The following is a 21703-nucleotide window of genomic DNA, read 5'->3' as shown; positions in this document are numbered from 1 at the left end:
CCAAACCAAACATTAGCATGGTAGATAGGAATGTACCCTCTGGAGCCAGAATCCTTGCTCCCAGCCGTGTGGCACTGGACCAGTGTCCTCCTTTATAAAAGGAAGATAATGAAAGCACCTACTTTACAGAGTACTGAAAACTAAAGCTTTTAGCACAGGTACTTGTGGATGCTTATATTGATTTAGTTCTAATGTTTAATGGTTCTGAGGTTCCCTGGAAACCTCTCAAGTAGAGTGGGATCCCAGCCAATTGTATGAGGGCTTACTGACTTAATTTACAGTGCACAGTGCAGCTAAACCTTTATGGAATAAAAGTAGGTGAAAGAAACATGGTATTCTCTTGAGAAGATAGTCTCGAGATCAGCCAGTGATGTATAAAGGTATCAGAAAGGTCCATCCTGGTCCCATCTTCACTCCACAAGGCCATTTCAGTCCAGAGGGTCACCTCTGACTCGTAGCACTCTGCCGCTTCTGTGCTACATTCAGAGCACAGGAATCCTCAGAAGGCCAACCCTGGTCCTGCTTGATGTACCACATGGGGTCTTGTTGCCCACAGTGGTGGGAAGCAGGATGCAGGCAGATCCTGTCCCTCTAGGCACATGCAGATATATCTCACTCCTCCCGTTCCAACCCCTCCACTCTTTTCCCCAGGGGAAATGGCTTTCTGGTTTAGGGAGCTAAGCCTCCTTACCCTATTTAAGGCCAAGGGATTAGTTTCTTCCTGAGACTCTTCTTGCTAGAGCTTAGGCTTTTGGAACTATTTCTATTTTACGACCTCCCGAAACAAGTCAGTGAATAAAAGGTGATCACTTGCTTAATAGGAAAAGGAAAAGGGTTAATATCTGCAAGTATTACCCAGCCATATAAATATAGCACAGTGGTTAAGAGCATAATTTTTTGAGTCAATCAGATCTGGGTTTGAATCCAGGTTCTGCCATTTGCTGGTTGTGTATCCTTGAGCAATTAGCCAGCTAAACTTAAGGTAATTCTGTTTGTCTTTTCATCCTTGCCTCTCCATTTCTCTGTCTGATGAGCTCTGTGCATTAAACCAGTGGTCAGAAAACTCCAGCCAATGGGCCAAATCTGGCAAGTAGTCTGTTTTTGTATTCTCATGTGGCTCATAAAACCTAAAATATTTATTATCTGTCCTTTTACAGAAAAAAAATTACAGACTTTGCATTAAACAGTGTAATGAATAACCCAGAATAACATTTGGTCCACGTTTGCCTTTGACCACATTTGCCCACATAGATAGAGCTCTGGTGGTGTAGGGGTTAAGGCATTTGGCTGCTAACCAGAAAGTCAGCAGTTCAAACCCACCAGCCACTCCATGGAAGAAAGATGAGGCAGTCTACTTCCATAAAGATTTGCAGCCTTCGAAACCCATTGGGGATCACTCTGAGTGGGAATTGATTCAATGGCAGTGAATTTGGTTTTTGGTTTTGGTGGCACAGGGAAACATGGACCACAGCCCACAGAGACTGTCGAAGCCCGTTGCCTTACACTTCAGTGGTGGCTGAGAGGAATACTACTGGCTGGTCATTGGAGAGCCTGCATTTGTTTTATTTGGGAACTTAAGTCTTTATAAGTCTTTCATCTCATGAAATTACCAACACCCCTCCAGAGAAATGTACCTTTTCCCCTTCCTGCCTTTAATCTGAACCACATGCACTTAGCAAGAAATGATGAAAAGATTTGGAATGGGCTCTCGGAAGAAGATGATCTGTGAAATATATGTTCCAAGCGAGCCATGGCAGGAAGCCAGCCTTTGGGTGGTGCTGCATTTAGGATACTGGGGAGCACTGTGCAGGTCTGGGGAGATTCTCTCAGCCATTTCATTTGTATGGACACCAGCTGATCTCAGTGATAAGGTGGTCTTCTTTTCCTATGTCTTTGGCCTTGTGAAGGATTACCTGTTTTTACAATAGTTGACTTAATCTAACAAGGAAGTCCTATAAACTCAAATCAGGAATTCGAAACTTCTAGGCTCAAACCCAACTCTGCTCCTTCCCACCTTGATCAGGGCAGATGAATCTGCCTTTACTTTCCCATCTATAAATGAGAACAGATGACTCCTACCCAAAGGGCTGTATGAGAATTCAACAGCATGATATGGTAAACATGAAAGTTCCTTTGCTCATAGCAAACAGAGGACTCATCTGTCTCCCTAGCACCCAACCCAGAGCCAGGCACATAGGAAGCCCTAGAAGTTGGTGTTGAATCTAAGCCACGACTGAGATGCCTGACATTCTTAGTCACTTAGGCTCCAGCTGCAATGGTTGACTCCTCTTTTTGCTCTTTGTTGAAACCTGTTCATTTACCCCCTCCAGGGCAGCAAATAATCTCTCGGAATGTGGCAGAGATTGGCCAATGAATATTTATTAGGCTGTATTAAGGGTGCCACGTTAATGGCAGGCACTGTGAAGGATATAAAGAAATGTAAGGCATGCTCACATCCATCAGAAAGTTTATAATTTAGTTAGGGAAACAGGATGCAACAGATAAAAAGCCAAGAGAGTATCTAAGAGAAAAAAGTCAAAAACACAGACACTTCAATGTAAGCCATCATCAATAGTCAAAGGAGAGGAGCAAAGAATATATACAGAGCCCCCAATTTATGACAGGGTTCCATTCCCATGACTACTTCCTAAGTCAAATCTTTTTTTTTTTTTTTTTAGTTTTCATTATTGTCTTTTATTAGTATCTTTACAAACCCAATCTTTGGCTTTTGGGGTTGGAAACATTACATATAAACTTATATTTTAATACATACATAAAAAAATACACAAAAAAAGAAGGGATGGTCCTAAGCACAGTTCATTGTAACTCAAATACTTCTTAAATCTGGGACTACCTGTATACATGTTAGGATAACCAGAGGAAGTGAGGGCTAATGTGGATTAGGATGTCCCAGAAGCCACCATGAAGTGGCAGAGATTGGAGCTGATTTATATCAGATACAAACCAGTTTCTAGCTGCAAAAACCAGAAAAACAAAATGTCAAGGGGTGTGAGGACTTGTGTTATTTCGCCTAACAATAAGCCTGGAGCTCAGTGATTTATTGAGCGTCCAAGTTGTTTCCACCTTTCTAATCTGCATTCTAGGAGCTCTGGTAGCATAGTGCCTAAGGCACTTGACTTCTAACCAGAAGGTTGGTGGTTCAGACCCACCAGCCACTCCTCAGAAGGCAGGTTGGGCAATCTACTTCTGTAGAGATCCTGCCTCAGAAACCCAAGAAAGGATTGCTATGAGTTGGATCCAATTTGACAGCACATAACAACAACAAATCTGCAATCTAGCATGTTGGCTTTTGTCCTCAGACTTGTCCCCTTGTGAGGCCCAATTGGATACCATAGTTTTGCAGGTTCAACAACTTGGAGCAGCAGGAAACTTTTCCCAGCCCTCTCAGCATTAATGGCACATGCCCAGGGCCTAAGCCAATCCCTGGCAGAGGAAAGGGAATTACTAGAGGGACCCCTTCCTAAGCACACAGGTAGAAGGGGAACAGCCAAATATATTGAGTTTCTTCTAGCAAGTAAGAAGGAAGATGAGATGGACTTAGAAATGCAACCAACAGTGGCTGCCATGTTTTTAGGGTTGAAAATAAAAAGGAAGGATTCAATAGGGAGACAAAATAGCATCCTGGAATCTCACATTGCCTGGGTCCAAACCCCTGTCCTGCCACTTAGTGACCTGGGCAAGTCAGTTAACCTTCCTAGGCATTAGTGTCCTCATCTTTGAAATGGGATTACAGTTCCTGCCTAGATTGTAAATTTCACGAGGACAGGGACTTGTCTTGTTAATTGAGTCATCTCCAGCAAAGCATCATACCTAGAAGATACTTAATATTTGTTGAATGGATTAATTACTCGGATGGTTGTGAGGACTGAATTTATGTGTGGCAAGAGTTTAGCGCAATGCACAGCCTATAAAAAGCCAAACTCACTGCCATTGATTCAATTCTGACACATAGCAACCCCCACTGGGTTTCCAAGGCAGTAAATCTTTATGGAAGTAGACTGCCCCATCTTTCTGTGGAGCAGCTGGTGGGTTTGAACTGCCAACTTTCTGATTAGCAGTCAAATGCCTTAGGCACTGCACCACCTGAGCTCCTTTCACAGCCTATAGTATGTGCTAAACAAAATAAAAATAAATTAGCCACAGTAACTAATTTACTGTTACTAGAAGAAACTCACAGAAGCATTAGGAACCCTCTAACTAGGTACCTTGGCTGCTTTTGAGTCACCTGTGCTGCCAGATTTATCAGTAACCCTTGCTCATCACAGAAGCTGAGATGTCAAGAAGGCTGTGCTTCTAGCAGGGGCTGGGGCAACAAAGCCCCATTCCATCTCCTGAAAAGAGGGCACACTTGTGAGTCCAGTATTTGGGATTCTGCAGTTTGCCTTTTTGTCTGACCAGTTTTTGAACAGGCCCTCCTATTGCCCTGTTAACTCCTCAGGGCCAAAACCTGAAGCTTCCCGTGGACCAGCCTACCTCCCTTTTAAGGCCCTGTGCAGAGTCTGAAGGGGGTGCCTGACAAAAAGGCTTTTCTTTTTCTCCCTGTTCTTGGTGATGTCCAAGCCGCTTTCCACTAGTTTCTCCTTTTCCCTGTTCTCACAGAGAAGGGCCAGTCCCTCTTATAGGGGGTGCTCCCAGGAAATACCTCTCTGAGCCTGCTACCAGTTGCTGAATTTCTAGGGAGTGAGTGCTGACTCCCTCCTGAGGCTTAAAGGCTCCCTCCTTCCTGTTCCACAGAGATGAATCCTCCTCCAGCCAGAGGCCGGCACATCCCCTCCAGCAGAGCAGGTTGTGGCCAGAATGACTGACTGCTGCCCGCGCAGCCATCTGTGCAGTGTCACCCAGAAAGTCAAGCTGAAGCCCTCCCAGTGAGTTCTTGCCTCAGCCGGGGGGTGTCACAAGGGCAGCCAGGGTTTTGGACTCAATTCCTAGCTTTGCCATTTTCTAACTGATCTAGAGCAAGTTATCTGAGCACTAAGCCTCAGAGTCCTCAAATGTACAAATTGGGCTAACAGTGCTTGGTATTTTGTAGATTAAATGAACTAACATAGAAAGACCCCAGCCTTATTATGCTGGCACATCTTGGATAGATCATAAAAATTTGCTGATTCTACCATTTCTATCTCATGCAACTGAGTATTTTCACAATTCCACACACCTTCTTGGAAGTTCCTGGAAAAAGAATTCCATTCCCTATCCACTTTTTTGGAAAAGTCTGTTTCTCTTGAGGGAAAACTCTGGAGGTCAACAACAGAGTCCCTTAGAGGGTCATTCCTAGTCTGGATGAGATTCTGGCCCGAGCTCCCCTCCTTTATATCCCCTATAGCATTGTGACCAGGGGTTGGACAAGAAGAAAGGTCATACAAAAGACATACCAAAATAGCGCCCACCTCATAATCAACACCAGTGGAAGCAGCAGTCAAGAAATCAGACAATGCATTGCACTGGGAAAATCTGCTGCAGATTTAAAATCTTTCAAGTGCTGAAGAGCAAAGATGTCTCTTTGAAGACTAAGGTGTGCCTGACCCAAGCCATGGTATTTTCAGTTGCCTCATGTGCTTGTGAAAGCTGGACAGTGAATAAGGAGGACTGAAGAAGAGTTGATGCTTTTGAGTTGTGGTGTTGGCAGAGAACGCTGAAAGCACCATGGATGGCCAGAAGAACTAACAAACCTGTTCTGGAAGAAGTGCAGCTCCTTGGAAGCAGAAATGGTGGCCAGACTCCTGTCTCACCTATTTTGGTCATGTGGTCAGAAGGGACTATTCCCTGCAGAAGGATATCATGCTTGGTAAAGTGGAGGGTCAGTGAGAAAGGGGAAGGCCCTCAATGAGATGGACTGACTCAGTGGCTGCAATGATGGGCTCAGGTAGAGCAAAGTGTGAGGCTGGTGCAGGACCGCTCAGTGTTTTGTTCTGTTGTTCATAGGGTCGCTATGAGCTGCAGCTGACTCAAAAGCATGTAACAACATTCAGGCTGTCTGCCCATCTCCTGGCACCACCCTCTTTGGATCTGTCTCCTCACTTACTTACTTGTCACCCTCTTTTCTGTCCTCCCTCAGTTGTCCCAGAGGCAAAGGCATTGTGGGAATGGAGGGGTGGGGGATGCTAAATACAGCTTCCCAAGGAGTAACAATCCCTTCTTCCCTCAGACTGTGCTGTGGTCTCCTCTTCTCTTTCTCCTCTCCTATCGGTGGTATTCAGGTAGGTTTTGCAGCCCAGACTGGGAGGTTGGGAGGTAACCATCTTTGCCTCTTTGCTTTTAGGCAGAGAGCCAGCATTGGTCCTTCTGATCAGGATCAAGGGGGCAGTGGACCATGGGTCAGCAGCGGTAGTGACTCCTGGGTTCTACAATGTTGCTTTGTTGATGAAAGGAGTTCCTAGAAAACTTCCCTATCCTGCAGCCTGGCAGCCACTCCTACTCGGAGAGAACCTTAGACTTTACCTCTTATACTCTTGGACCCCTGCCATCCATCCTTTACACATCTTGCCCAGCCACCAGTGTGCCTCATTCCCCTGGCCTCCCGACCCCCTCAGGAGAGAAGGAGGAACAGAGCCTGAGCAGAAAGCACGGAGGAGACCTAGAGAATCCCTGTCTGACAATCTCCTTAAGCTTCCTTCCCACTGAGGATCCCCAGGACTTGACCTGGCATTTTCCCCTTTGCTGGCAAGACCTTTGAGGGCAGGGGGGTGCTCTGGAGATGTCTGTTTGTCAGGCACCGCTCCTGCCATGCAGGAAGCCACTGGGGGAAAGTCTTCTTTTGAAGGTGTGGCCTCTGCTTCTGCCCTGGCTTCTGCCCAGGGCTGAGAGGCACCTCCTATGAATGCCAGTTCTGGAGTGTGGCATCACGGGCCTCCTGTGCAATAGCTGCTCTTTCACCCAAGCCCTTCCTTCCCAGAGGCTGCCCTGGCTTAGGATGCTGTGGTGTGGAGGTAAGCAGGATCTACTCCTCCCAGCTCAGCGTGAGAGGTGCTGAGGTACTGGCATGTGTAGACAGGTGTAGACAGGTCCAGCCCAGCCTCAGGAAGGCCTGTGTGAAGCACCTTCTTATATAACACAAGGCAAGGGGGCTGGGGAGTGTGGAGAAGAATCTGGAGATCAGGACAATTTTGACATTAAAAGGTATTTTTTTCTGCACACTAGAACCCTAGAGCTTGTTTCTGAGAGTTTTTATTCCGTGGAAAAAGTTGGGGAACATTATTAGTTTATGAGAATTTTAGGACTTGTTGTATGGCTTTTCCAAATCCCCAAATGATTTTTTAAAAAATAAACTACTCACTGGAGGTGTAGTAAGATGGGGAAGTCTGCTTCCGTAAAAGATTTACAGCCTTGGAAATCCAAGGGGGGTAGCTACGAGTCAGAATCAACTCATGGCAGTGAGTTTTTTGGGGGGCACTGGGACAATATTGATGTAAGTGGTCGTTCCAGCTGAGCCCAACTCACTAAACTGGTACAGATGAAGCAAATAATTTTTGAGGCTACAAGTATAGATCCAGTTACAAAAACAGAAGGGAGTAAAGTGAAAGACTTCATTAAGAAGTTGTAAGGACACTGGCTTAGCTGATTCACACCCTGCAACTCTCTGGGAGCCAAGATTCAAAGGCAGAGACAGCCATGATAAGAGTGCTGCCACTGCCTTTGACTGAAATTACAGATGTGTCACACTTGACTTGAGAAAGGGCCTGCAGTCTGCGGGGAGGAGGAAAAGCCCATGAGAAAGGGACTGAGTTCCAGTCCCCCTCTGTAGCTTTGCTGAGTCACTTCCTCTTTCCCGGCTGCAATTCTCACCTGTGGAAGGAGGGGTTGGAATTCTAGAGTCCCTCTGAATTCTGTCATTCTCTGCATTCTAAGCAAGGGTGGCTAGAGCCTAGAGGCTCTTCAGATGCACATTCATTCATTCAACAAACTATGCCTGAGCATCTACCCTATGCCAAGGCACCATACTGGGCTTCCAGTCCTGAAGAACTCAGTGCCTACTGGGGTTAGCAGAGAGGTGCTTCCCACTGGGATGAAAGAGGGCCCAGGTCACACCATTGGCTCAGGAACAGAGACATCTGCTGGCCTCACCCTGTGCAGCAGGCAACCAAGCCTTTGTATTGCTTCTTGCGTGGCTACTAGAGCTTCCCTTTCCACAACCCAAAAACTAAATTTGCAGATGCTCTCACTAAATCAAAGAGTGATGGCGGACTGGGTCTCAGCTGGAGTAAGCCATCAGTTTTTCAGAAGTCCACGAGGAGAATAAGACTAAGAGAATCAGCAGTTGCTAAATATCACACTCAGAAATTGAACAAGATTAGAAACACTGGTAGCACTGGCTAGTTTTGGCCTCTAGTATCCCTTCCCCCTTCCTTTAGTAAGGGCACTCTAATGCTCTTCCCTACATCCTATATGATAAGGGAAGTACTTACTGCCCCAGGATACCCAAGCTACTGAGTGGTGGGCACATGACCTGAGCCAGCCAATCAGACTCTTTCCCTGACTCAGACTGGGGTCCGGAAATAATGGACACGACAGTGTGAAGGTAGCTGCTTAAGTCTCAGGTTCTGTGAGAACTGTGGAGCGAGTCCTAATGCTTAGAGACCACGGGGCCCTCGTGGCTCCTGTTCTGGACTTGATTCTCCAGGCTTATCATCAGTTGTAGGAGTTACCAGATGACCAACAATAAATTCTTCTTCAAGGTAGAGCCAGTTTGGTTCTCATTGCTGGTTTTTAGAGACCCTGATGAAAACACTCACCTGTGAGGGATTGGAGGCTTTTTTTGTTCTCAGTTCCTCTTATTGAAATGACTACTGTCTCTATCTTGTGCTAGATATTGTAGCAGAAATCTGGAAAACGTAATTTTTCTTGATTTGTGACATTATTAACGGTTTCTCCTGGACCTTCTGACTGCTTCTTATAAATTGGCCAAAAGAAATGTTACATATCTTAGAGTAATTGTAATTAATATCTGAATAAAACCTAATACAATTAACTCTACTGCTTTAGCTCCTTCACATCTTCACGTTGCCCATCTAAGATATTTCTGGAAATTTGGAAGCCATGGAGAAGGATGAAAGTGTTTTCCAAATCTCCACATTCCCTTAAAATGGGATTTGTAGGGGGAAAAATTCAAATATACAAATTCTAAATACTCTTCACAACTCTTGAGTATCTTTATTAGTTTTGAAAATTTACTCATTTTTTAAAATTATATATTTTAAAAAATTACAAATGCAGTATATGTTTACTGAAAATTTCAAACAGTGCAAAAATGGAAAAAAAAAAAATAAAAGACCCTTCTCACCACTCACTCCCCAGAGATAACCACCATTAACGGTTTGGTGTTAAACATTGTTATCAGTGGCAGTCCAATCAATTCCTACTCATGGTGACCCATGTTTGCAGAGTAGACTGCTCTCCATAGGTTTTCATGGCTGTGACTTTTCAGAATCAGACTGCCAGTCTTTCTTCCAGGATTCCTCTGGGTGGATTCAAACTGCCAACCTTTCGGTTAGTACCTAAGCACTTACGCATTTGCACCACCCAGGGACTCTTGGGATGCACCAGCATGTATATAATCAGTCCCTTGTCAATGGACATTTGGTGGTGGTGTGGTTACCTAGTGCCGCTCTGACAGGAATATATCACAGATGGGATGGCCTTAACAAACAGGAGCTTATTCTCTTACAGTTTGGGAGGCTAGAAGTCCGAGTTCAAAGTGCCAGGCTCTAGGGGCTGTGTGAAAGCCCCTTGACCTTGGGCTGCAGCTCTGCCTCTAGCTCCTGGCCCACTGAAGCTAGAGGCATCTCTTCACTCAGGCAGCTACTGGCTGCTGAGGCTAACAGGCCCAAGGTTGACAAGTAAAATGGCACAGTCCTGATGTTACCAAACCACACAGCAGGCCATTAATTCAAGTCCATTGAAAGTCCCAAGGTTGGCAGAGCATAGCAGGGTGCTGAACAACAATATGGCTACATGCAGGGTTCAAGCGTGCCATAAGCTGGAGACCATTCCCAAAGCTGTTTCTTATATATGGGAAGCAGACCACATACCCAAAGCAGCTACTCATCTGCTCAGTAGATTCCACCGTGGAGTTGATTACCAGTCTCATCATGGGGAATACTACATGCAGCTGCCCAGCCACTCAACAGGCCCAGCCAAGTTGACACACAAACTTAACCACCACAAGGGGTTTCCAACTTTTTGCAGTTACAAATAATGTTATAATGAATATTATACAAATCTCTTTGGGCCCATGTGCAGCTCTTTCTTGGGATGGATTCCCAGAGCGCATTTGCTGGCTCAAGTGGTTGCACTTTTTAAAATTCTGATCAAGACTGTAAAATTGCTCTCTAAGTGTTGTTGTCAACTGTTCTTGAGACATCCCTGATTCCTGGTGACCCCATGTGTTACACAGTAGAACTGCTCCATTGGGTTTCTTGGCCGTGATCTTTATGGAAGCAGACCACCAGGACCAGTTCACTCCTCCACCTGCCTTCCCCTTCCCCACACGGCCAGAGGAATGGCCTATCCTTTTTGCTTTAGTTTGCATTTCCTGGCTCCTTAGTGAGATTGAGCAGAAATGGACTATTTATAACTAAGTTTACTCACAAAATTATGTTGAGTTACAAAAAGAAGAGAAATTCTTCTTCAAAAGGACCTCGTAGACTAGTTAGACGGGAAGTATTTCATATTGCCAACTAATTCAAGTCTTTATTTTTAATGCCATATGACCCAACATTGTGCAGTTCAATAAAATATCTATGCATGCAGTTTGAGACCTTTGTACAGGACACAATTAGGACCTTGCTTTTGGAAGATTAATTTGGCACCAGTTGGTGGGTGGATATAGGAATGTGCAACAAACAGAGTCATGAAAGCTGAGAAGATTACTGTTTATTGAACTCTCAGGATGTGCGGCCCCTGGGCCAGGAACTTTATTTAATTCCCACAATCCTGTGAGGCAGGTGAAATCATACCCGTTTTATAGATGAGGAAATTGAGGTTCAGTTGGTTAACATGACAAAGGTCTCAGCTACTGAACTGCTGAGGTGGGATATGAACTCGGGATTGTGAAAACACAAAGCCTGGTCTGTTAACCACAACACCATATTGCTTCACTGTGGAAGAAACACTTCAAAAGTAATACGTGGCACCTAGTGCCAACTGAGGGAGCTCTGGTAGCGTAGTGCCTAAGGCACTTGACTGCTAACCAGAGGGCTGGCAGTTCAAACCCACCAGCCACTCTTCAGAAGGAAGATGGGGCAATCTACTTCCATAGTGATGCTGCCTCGGAAACCCAAAGAGGGGTCGCTGTGAGTCGGGTCTAACTCAACAGCACATAACAACAACAACAGTGCTAGCTGAAGTCCCTGGTGGTGCACATGGTTACCGCATTGGGCTGCTAATAGAAACGTTGGAGGCTTAAATCCACCTGGAGACACCTTGGAAGAAAGGCCTGGTGATCTCCTTTCAAAACAATCAGTCACTAAAAACCTGATGAAGCACAACTCTACTCTGACACGCATTAGGCTGCAGTGGGTCGGAGTTAACATCTCAGCAATTGGTTTTGGTTTTAGTGTCGCTTTGGATGCGAGGGGCCACGAAGTGGAGTTAGGCAAACTCCCAGGTTTCCAGCTGGCTGTCCACAGCACTGAGCACTGGGAGTGGAAGCTGGCCCATCAGGAGGGGGCCTGCATATGGGCTCCGTGGGGCGGCTGGTGGCCAGGTTGATGGTAAAAGTCACTGAGAGGACAGTGTTTCAACAGGAGTAGTGGGTGAGTGTGAGGACAGACAAGACTGGGGCTTCAGCTTCTCACATTTGGATGCTGGGAGAAGAAAAGGAGCCAGTAAAGGAGACTGATGCTAGGCTAGAGGCTTGGTGACAGGGAGGACAAAGTGACAAAGCTGGCGCTTGTGAGGAGCAAGGTCAAGACTGCACACTTCCCTCTCAACTGAGGAGCTCAAGCTACTTTACCTGCCATGCTGCTGTTTCTGACTATTTCTGACAGAGGTGGTGAAACTAAGGGGCCAGGCTCGGTGGCTGACTTCTCTTCCCTGACAATCCCGGAGGGAGGCGGTGCCCACTGCCCAGCACCGTGGTGTGGCGCCCTCACCCCCACTTCCACCCCCACCTCCCACCATTCACAGTAAAACCAGCTGAGGCCTGGAGAGGGGCGCTCAGCTCAGCTGTGGCCAGGTCCCCCCAGGTCTGAATCCAGCGGCTGGGAGACCAAGGTAATACGCAGGCTGGGCGGTCTGGCTTTTGGGGGGCGAGGGCGGGGCGGTGGGGGAGGCGGAGGCATTGATTGAGCCCGGCAGGCAGCCCTTCCTCTCCCTCCCCCTCACTAAAGGAAGGCAGAGAAAAACGTGTTTTTATAAATAGCTCCAGCCCCAGCTGATTTGTAAATTCAGTGGGTTTTTGTGTGTGTGTCAATGACATCACCCTCCTTTCCCATGGCAACTCCCGACGATATCAAAATTGCCAAGCAACGTTGGAGCAGCTCGGCACCCCAAACGAGCAGGTCGCTACCCGAGGATTTAATTGAGAAATCAGAAAGTGAACGGGGTGCGCGGTGGAGGAGGGGCGTGCCTGCCTGGCAGCCGAGTCCGGGAAGCGGAGCTGCCGGCCCCGAGGTAGCCTCCGCGGGGCTCGCCACCACGCTTCCCTTTATGAGCGCCGCGTGTGGCAGCAAGGTGGGGGAAGGCACCGTCGCTCTCTTCCTGATGTGCTAGGAGCGGGGAGAAGCCATCCAGGTGACTAAGCCACCCCACCGCACTGAGTCACCCCCTCGCCCAGAGGTTTTCCTCCTTCGCTTCTGCATTTGATTATTTCGGGAACTTGGAACTGTACCTGAGTTCCACCCCTTCTTGTGCTCCCCTCCCTCCCTTCCGCTCTGAGGATGATGGGACTTGCCCTGAGTCTACTGTCATCCCCTAAGGATATGGAAGACGCTATAGGGACCAGAGGTGCCTGGGGAAAGACTCCCACTGGCAGAGTGCAATAGCAGATATGTTGATTCAGGCTGATTTCGTGTCTGCTGGAGGATTGGAGAAGGCCAGTTTTGTGCACACTTCCTGGAGCCCTCCTGGGCTGCCTTTGAACTCACTTCCCACAGAGATGATTTTGGAAATGAGTGGCTTCTAAGATCACAGTGGCATTGAAAGAGCAAGGCTGGATCGACTTTGGCTGGTCTGGGCAGGTAGGTGGCCCTGTGCTGGGAATGCACACATGTGAGAGACACAGTGTGTGTGTATATGTGAGTGTACGTGTGTGCATGTGTGTGAATGTGTGCGTGTGTATTTTTGTGTGAGTGTGTGAGAGTGTAAGCATGTGTGAGAGTGTGGAGTGTGTATGTATGTGTGAGTGTGTTGTTTCCCACTGAGGACAGCAGATGGGTCCAATGAAGAGCTAAGATGGGGAATTTGTCAGCAGGTCAGCCCTCAGAGATGCTGGGCCAGCCTAGGCCCTGAGATGGGTGCTGAGGATTGGGGACATGGAGCACGTGGCCCCGAGCAGGGTGAGGTGCAGCTGCCAGCTTGAGCAAGCCAAGGCCCACCCTAGGTTCATGGCCAGATGCCAAGGCAGGGAGTGTCCAGAAGACCTGGCCAGGAGTAGGGCCTGTGGGCCAGTTCACCAGGGGCTAGACAGCACATTAGCTGCTCCTTGTTCTTCACAGTCCTAAGCACTAAAGGAACAGCTTCCTACCAAGGAATTCAGCCACTCTTCCATGCAATGCCAGCCAGCACCTGTGTCCTCTGCTGAGCTCACAGGGGCACATGCTGAGAGGAAGGGTACTGGCCAAAGAGTGGCTTCCGCATACTCAGGACTCAGGGCCTCTGCTCAGCCTTGGGCTCTGGCCAGAGCCTCAAGCCTTGAGCCCCACAGGGCATGTCCTAGTGTGTGTCAGGAGGAGGGGCATGGTCCCCTGGCTCCTCCACAGCGCTGACAGCCTCACAGGCACTCCAGTGAGTAAGCCGCCTGAGGGAGGGAGGCTGTGTGGCCACAGAGGTAGGACACCAACCAGGAACCTTCAGGAGAAATGGCTGGGAGAGAAAAGCACTGGGGTTTTCTTTTTCTTTTCCTCTTTTTTCTTTTTGCCTGAAGGGAGTGCCGCTTCCTGGCCCAGAGACAAGCACCAACCTGCCAAGAGGAGTACGAGGCCCAGCAGCCCAGAGGAACCACAGAGGTAGGGTGCCACCACCCATCAGCTTCTCTGGCTGGGGCTCCTCAGACTAGTGTGGGGCCAAGGTGTTGAGCTGTCCCCCACCTAAGGACAGAGGAGGCAGACTCCATATTCCATCTCTGCTGTGGGTTCCCAGAGCCCTACGTTCTGAAAGACCTGCCACTCCCTTCCCAGATGAATTTTGAAACAGCTCAGTCAGAGCTGGCCTCTGGCTCCCTGGCCACAGGGAGAAATGCTTATTTCTGATATTCTTGGGTTTACATTGTCCTCCGGCTGGGCCAAGTTGGTGGCACCAGAATGTCCTACAGGAGGCCTTTCTCACTCTTCTGCCCCTGGCCCACACCCTTCATGTATTCACCCCACAAATATTTATAGAGCATCCACTGTGTCCCAGGCTGTAAGTTGCACCCTTAACCTGGCACACACACTGACTTCAACAGTGTCAGGTGGTGTTCAGGGGCTGTTGGGCTGCCTACTACATTCTTTCCTCACAGGCCTCAGGCTCCCCACCCCTGCTGTAGGGTTAATGGTGCAGGTCCATTCCCAGGGACAGCAGGCCTGGTGAGCTTGGGGAGGGGCCTCACCAAGGAGCAAGGCCAATGCAGTGCCGTCTCTGTTGTTTTTGCCCTGACAGCACACTCCAGGCTCAGAGGTTCCTCCATTTCTGTTTGGGGTCTTTCCCTAAGCTGGGTCTGGTGGGAACCTGGCTCCCAGAGTAGAGGGTGAGCCCACCACAGAAGCTCATCTATCTGGCAATGAGGCCTTTGACCCAAATAAGGGGTCCCCTCTGTAAGTAGTAATGGTAACAGTCCTAGTGCCAGACTTGGAAGTGGCAAATCTAGGAGCCATAGTGACAAGGTACCCAGTCAGAAGAGGATTGGAATCAAAGAGCAGGCCCTTCTGGGAGCATGTGCTTTGAGTTGCAAGTTCCATACACTTAAGCATGGCAGCAAGCTATGAGTGTGGGGACTGCATGGGCCTCCCAGGCCATCCAAAGACAGGCTGATTCTCTGTGAGCTGTCAGGGACATGCCAGGTACTGTAGGTCGATCCAGAGGCTCCAAGTCCAAGGAAAAGTCTACATTGTGCATAACTCCTGAGGATGACTAGGGATGCCCCCTATCCTGGGTCAGGGGACCAGAGTCAGAATGAACCCATATGTGTCTCAAATTAATTCCACATGTGAATCCAGAAGGAAGAAAATAACTCAGCTATGGGGGTATTTCCTGTCTCCTCTCAAAAGGTGACTCCGAGCCTTGGAGTCAGCCCAGGACTAAACAGCAGCAGGTGCCAAGCTGAGGGGCAGAGTGGCAGAGGCTACTGAACACCAGGCAAACAGAAGGCAAGTAGTGTGGCAGCTGGCTATGCCAGGAGGGAACAGAGGGCAGAGGGCTCACCCGCTGGGTTCTGGCAGTGGTGAGGACAAACCAGGGCATGAGGGTAGGAAGTGAAAAGGCTGCCTGGGATTTTAAAAGGGCTCAAGAGGGCCCAAGGAGAGCTCTGGACTCCTGGCTTTCTTATACATACATCCTTATCTGTGGAAGGGCCCTATGCCTAGAAAAAGGGCAGGGCCAGGCAGGGAAGAGGCTGAGATGCTGAAAGACTGCATTCCTTACCCAAAGGGACTCAGGGAGGCCTCCCATAAACTCTGTCATGATGCAGAAGGCAAGAAGGTTTTATGGGAAGCTGACCTGTGGACAGAGCACAGAGCCTTTAGGATGCTCTCCACATCATGAGTGAAAAGTCCTAGGATTCAGGAGGAGTTCCTAAGATTCGGGCAGTAGGAAGAATGTTAGCAAGCCTCCATTGATGAGCCTTTTACGTCCTGCCCTTATGGAGGCTTCGAGAAGAGAACTCATTTCTGTGAGCCTGGCTTGGTGGAAGGAAGTGAGCTAGCTGGTCTCTTGCCAACAGGTTGAGGTAGAGAATGGAAAACAAAAGCTTCTGAGGCAAAAAGAGCTCTCAACTTCCTGAAGCCAAGGCTGGCTCTCCTGCACAGGGCGGACAGTCTGGTCTTTGGAAGCTGCCCCTGTCTGAGGAGACACCTTCCATCCCCATCAGAGCTCAGCCGCTGGGCTGATGATGGTCTAGGGTGAGAAGTGTGAGGCATGAGGTAAAGCAGGTCTTATCTTGTCTTGGCAAAATGCGGGATCCAGGCAGCCCTTAGAGATGACATTGGTCACCTTGTTCTGGCTCATTCCATCCCAGGCAGGGGACATTGACTGCCTAGCTATTAAATACAAGGCATAGGTGGCAGGGATGGAGGTGGGGGAAAGTACTGATAAATGAATAGGACACAGCCCTGGCCTGGGGAGGCTTACAGCCCTTTCGCAAGGGACAGAATGGAGAGCTGAGCATAGGGCCAACCAGCCAGTAGCAAGCTAAGCTGCAGAGCCATGATCAATGACAGGTAGCTTTGTCCTCTTTGCCCACTCTGGGCCCTGGACTCATGGCTGAATTTGTCAGCCATGACCCATCCAGTCCAGATGATTTATAAATATAGACAAATACCAGGAGTTGGTACTTAACAAGGGGCTATATAAAGATGGACAAAAAAGATGCATTGAGAATGAATAACAAAGGAAGCAGCAGCTTGTATCTTCAGCCGTAGGGAGAAGACAAGTGCACAGGGAGAGGTGTAAATCCAGGAAGAAGCAGGATGGTAGAGCAGTTAATAATGTAGAGTCAGTAGGATGAGTGCCAGGCCCAGTTCTGCCTCTTCCTGGCTGGGCGATGTTGGATAAGTCAGTTCACCCTTCTAGTTCTCAATTTCTTTCCTATCCAATGGAAATAATTATAGTACCTACTAGGTAGGATTAGGAGCTCTGGTGGTATAGTGCCTAAGGCATTTGACTGCTAACCAGATGGCTGGCGGTTCAAACCCACTAGCTACTCCTCAGAAGAAAGATTGGGTGATCTAATTCCGCAGTGATACCATCTCAGAAACCCAAGGAGGGGTCATTATGAGTCGTATCTGACTTGACAGCCGTGAGTTTGGTTTTTGGTTTGGTTTAGGTAGGATTGGAGCCCTGGTAGAGTAGTGATTAAAGTATTCAGCTGATAACCAAAAGATCAGCTGTTTGAACCCACCAGCTTCTTCACAGGAGAAAATGTGGCAATCTCCTTCCATAAAGATTACAGCCTTGGAAGACCTATGGGGCAGTTCTACTCTGTCCTTACAAGGTTGCTATGAGTTGGAATCCAATCAATGGCAATGGGCTTGTTTTGGTCAGTAGGGTTGCTGACAGGGTAAGATAAGACAATATATGAACATTCTTAGCAGAATGCCTGCCACATAAATGCTCAGTAAAAGACAGCTGTTGTCACTATGATGACTATTATTGTTAGAGGAGCAAAGCGCCAGCAGTGAGAGACCACACCTGGTTTTGGGAAAGTAGAAAAGATTTCATGGAGGGAGGTGGCTTTGGAAGAACCCTCCCCTGAAGAGAACTTAAGCTCTCAGATTGCTGTTAGATTCATGCCCAATAAAGCTGGGAAGAAATGCAATTCCAGACCCATTTTTTTTTCCTCAAAAAAATAGCATATTGTCACTGAGATTCTCTAAGGAATTACTTGGGCCTATTAAGAATTTGCTTCTTCTGAGGCCTAGAGTTTGAGGTCTTAAGGATTTGAGGCAGGCTGCATATATTGGTAGAATCAAGAGGCCAGGTTTTGGCCCTGCTCCCACTCCACTGAGGCCTGGAATCTAGCCATCTGGTAGCCCTAATTCCTTGAGGAACTGTGCACTAATGAGTTCCATTCTGAAGCACGAACTTGGAGAGGTTGCGTGCAGAGGGGTCAGATTAGAAACCACAGAGGGCTCCTTGATCACTGTGGCAAGTGACTTGGAAATGCCCAGGAACTGTAAGTTTTAGCCTCAGAGACATTCATCTGAAAGAGCAAGGCATATCCAGACTGTGACAGGTTTTCATATGCTGGGGATAACTAAATGTCCCTGTAAAGGGACATCAATGAGGGTGTCCTATAAAACCTAACTATGACATATCAAGGAGCTCTGGTAGCGTAGTGCATATCAGGTAGGAACAGAAACCCAAGTATTCACAAATGGACAATGATGACCATTTTCACCTCTGGGTTCTCTGTGGCAACCTTCCCCCTCCCCACAAATTGCTGCTTCAGTCATCTCTGTACTCAGCTGACAATCTGCTTGTGCTCTGGTTTACCAGTAGCCTCAGTGTAGTCAGGCCCCTGGGCCTCTGGCTGAAAGGGTGGAGGTAGGGCTGCATTCTTTTTACATGCTCAGGCTGCCCAGAACCTAGAAAGGGACCCTCTAAGTGCTCAGAGAGGCATTCAGTCTCTGGGCCCAATGAAGCAGGGACCTAACCCATTTGCCCCAGGGCAAATAGCAAAGAACCAGTCACCTTGCTCAAGGGCTCCTGCTGCCTGCCTGTACCTTAGACTCCTAAAGGCTGCAGCAGCTACAGGGTTAAAACCAGGAGGACTAGTTCTGTGGTTCAGCTTTCTGGCCTGGAGCTTCTCCAGCCTCCATTTTCTTTCTTCTAGCTTCAAATGAGGCTCCATATGGAATTGTGCATGAAGGCACCCAGGGTGGAGGGAGCTAGGCGACCAGTTATCCTTCTGCCTACTGTATGTTCGAAGCATGGCCCCACGCCATGGGGAGAAGCTCAGAGAAAAGAAGGGCTGCCCAGAAGGGAGTTGCCCGTCTTGGATTGCTATTTTACAGTCTAGACAAAGGGAGTCTTCTAAGAACTCCAACCCCATAGTTTTATAGAGGGAAACAGAGGCCCAGAGAAGGAAAATGCTTCCTGAAATCACGCAGTGGTAAAGCCACTTGCAGGATTAGGGGAGGTCTGCTGACTTCCAGTCTCTTTTGCTCTTTTGCTACCCATACTACCTTTCTATCAATTGGTAGCAGCATCAAAGGGGCAGGAGCAGGCAGGAACTACTAGATAACTTGGTAGCTTGAGAGAGGCTACTGGCCCAACATGATTTGACAGGAGGCCTGGATGGGTCCCTTTGGTCCTCCCCTGACAGGGGCCTCGCTCTGCCGTCCCACTCTTTGTTCTGCTCAACACCATGCCCCAGCCCAGTACGTGCATATTAGATACTCAATGGTCTCCTGGGACGGGCTTTACCCGCTGCACCTAGACCGCACTCTGGGGAAGCAGGATACTCTCTGATAACCAGATATAAGTATTTTGTAAATGGCCTGATTCAAGTTCTACTTGTCCCAGGGAGCATTTTACCTCTTAACCATAAGGCAGTTGATGTCTTAAGTCAAAGAAGGGAGTGATGGTAAGTGTATCTTTACCTCAGGTGGTCTTTTCACCAGTATATATTTTTGGCCTCCAGCAGGAATCTAAACATTCAATGGCAGCCATCAGAGGTCAGATCCCAGAAGCTGGAAGCCTGTCATCTATCACCAGTTCCAAACTGGACAGGAAGACTTTTATATTCTGTTATTGGGTCTTGGTAACGATGATATGCATGGGCTCCAGAAAGGCAAGAAAGATAGAAGTCTCAGACCCTGGGGAGAGATGGAGCCAGTGCATGGGTAAAAATACAAGGCCAGGTGTGAGCAAGAGTTGAGGGCTTGTGTGCAGGAGTGGAAGTACTTAAAGGAGTAGGGAATTGCCTCCAGGGCATCCCATCATGCCAGCAAAAGGGACCAGCCTGGCGAGTGTGTGGCAATGTGCTCCAGGACCCTGCCATCAGCCCGAATGTCCCAGGAGACTAGCCACCATTGAGGCAGTCAAGGGTCACTGTCAGGTGTATGCCAGAGATTAGGAGAAAGAAAGACCCTGAGAGGAGCTGGTGGTAGTTGCCTGGGCCCCACCCAAGACTTTTAAGCATAACACTAGTCAAGTGGCCAGTATAGTCATGCATCCTAACACTGCCCCACAGAAGACAAAGTTCTGCAACTCTAGAACCAGCTGGGGAGCTCTGGTAGCATAGTGGCTAAGGCACTTGACTGCTCACCAGATGGCTGGCGGTTCAAACCCATCAGCCACTCCTCGGAAGGAAGGTTGGGCAATCCTACTTCCGTAGTGATACTGCCTCGGAAACCCAAGGAGGGGTTGCTATGAGTCAAGGCTGCTGACTCGACGGCACATAACAACAACAACAACAGAACCAGCTGATCCATGCTCCCAGGAGGCCACACAGCCCAGAGCATGTGAATCTCTTGCATTTAGAGCTAAGGTGCCCTACCCAGAGGGTTGTGGATGGAGCTTGGACAACCAACATTATGCTTCCTCAGACGTTTTCCTTCTCTGGGACTTTGGTCTGAGCCCTTACCTGGCTAGGCAGGACTTCTGCTCCCCCCACACTCACCTGTCCTTCCTGAAAGTCAGGTCCTGGGCTCCTGAGCAGTGGTGCCTCAGATCTGGGGCAACAGCTGGAAGTTCAGAAGATAGAGGAAAGGACAACGAAGGACTTCCATTTAAGGAGGCTTCCAGCTGTTCTCCCAGCAAAAATACAAGCCAGAGAGCTAAACTGCCAGCAAAAAACACTTGGATAGAACTTTGGAGGCCATAAAGAGCAGAGGCTGCAAAACAATCATAGTAAGAAGATATTAAATGAATTTTTCATGTCTCTAAAATGAAGGTTCTTGTGTGGAGGTGGCTCTTTCTGTTCCCCAGCCCTTTTCCGGGTAGCTCTACACATTACCTCCATGTGTCTGGGAAGGGTCTGCTCCCTGCTTCAGCCCCTTGAGATGATGGGTAGACAGTGCCCTTGCGTCTGAGTGGCTAGTCCCAGGTTACCAGCCCTCTTTGTCACCTTTTGTTAATTACCCTCTCTTATGGATTTAATTAAGGAACTCTGGAGGCACAGTGTTAGGCATTTGGCTGCTAACCAAAAGGGCGGTGGATTGAAACCACCAGCTGCTCCATGGAAGAAAGGTGAAGCAGTTTGCTTCCCTAAAGATTTACAGCCTCGGAAACCCAACAGGAGTTGCTATGAGCCAGAATCGACTCGATGGCAGTGAGTTTTTTATTTGTTTTTTTATTACTACCAGAAGGAGCTCTGGTGGTGGTGTGGTTAAGGCATTTGGCTGCTAACCAGAAGGTTGGCACTTTGAACCCACCAGCCACTCCATGGGAGAAAGATAAGGCAGTCTGCTTTGTCAAGATTTACGGCCTTAGAAACCCTATTGGGCAGTTGTACTCCGTCCTACAGGTTTGCTATGAGTTGGCATCTACTTGATGGCAATGGTTTTATTATTACCATCATTAGAGGAGGGCAGAGTCATCCAGAGAAAGGAACCCTGGAAACAGTACAGGGAGCTTGTCAGCAGGGTTCCTGATCCCCAGAAAGCTTTTCAAGTCAGGGAGCAAAAAGGTGCAGGGTAAAGGATAATGTGTTTGTATTTCTAAACCACAAGTTGATCCATATCTTTCCTTTTTGGCCCTAACCTGGGCTTTCAGCCCTGGCTGCTGGCACTCAGATCTCACAACAGGCTCCAACAGCCACAAACTGAGAGATAGCTGGGAACTCCTGCCCCACCTGACGTGCCTGCCATGACCGTACTGATAGACCAAT

Source organism: Orycteropus afer, unplaced genomic scaffold (genome assembly GCF_000298275.1).
Source record: "Orycteropus afer afer isolate SDZICR_OR568_19922 unplaced genomic scaffold, OryAfe1.0 scaffold00068, whole genome shotgun sequence".
Classification (NCBI taxonomy): domain Eukaryota; kingdom Metazoa; phylum Chordata; class Mammalia; order Tubulidentata; family Orycteropodidae; genus Orycteropus; species Orycteropus afer.
The sequence above is the reverse complement of the archived record's forward strand: the minus strand, read 5'-3'. Positions refer to the sequence as shown.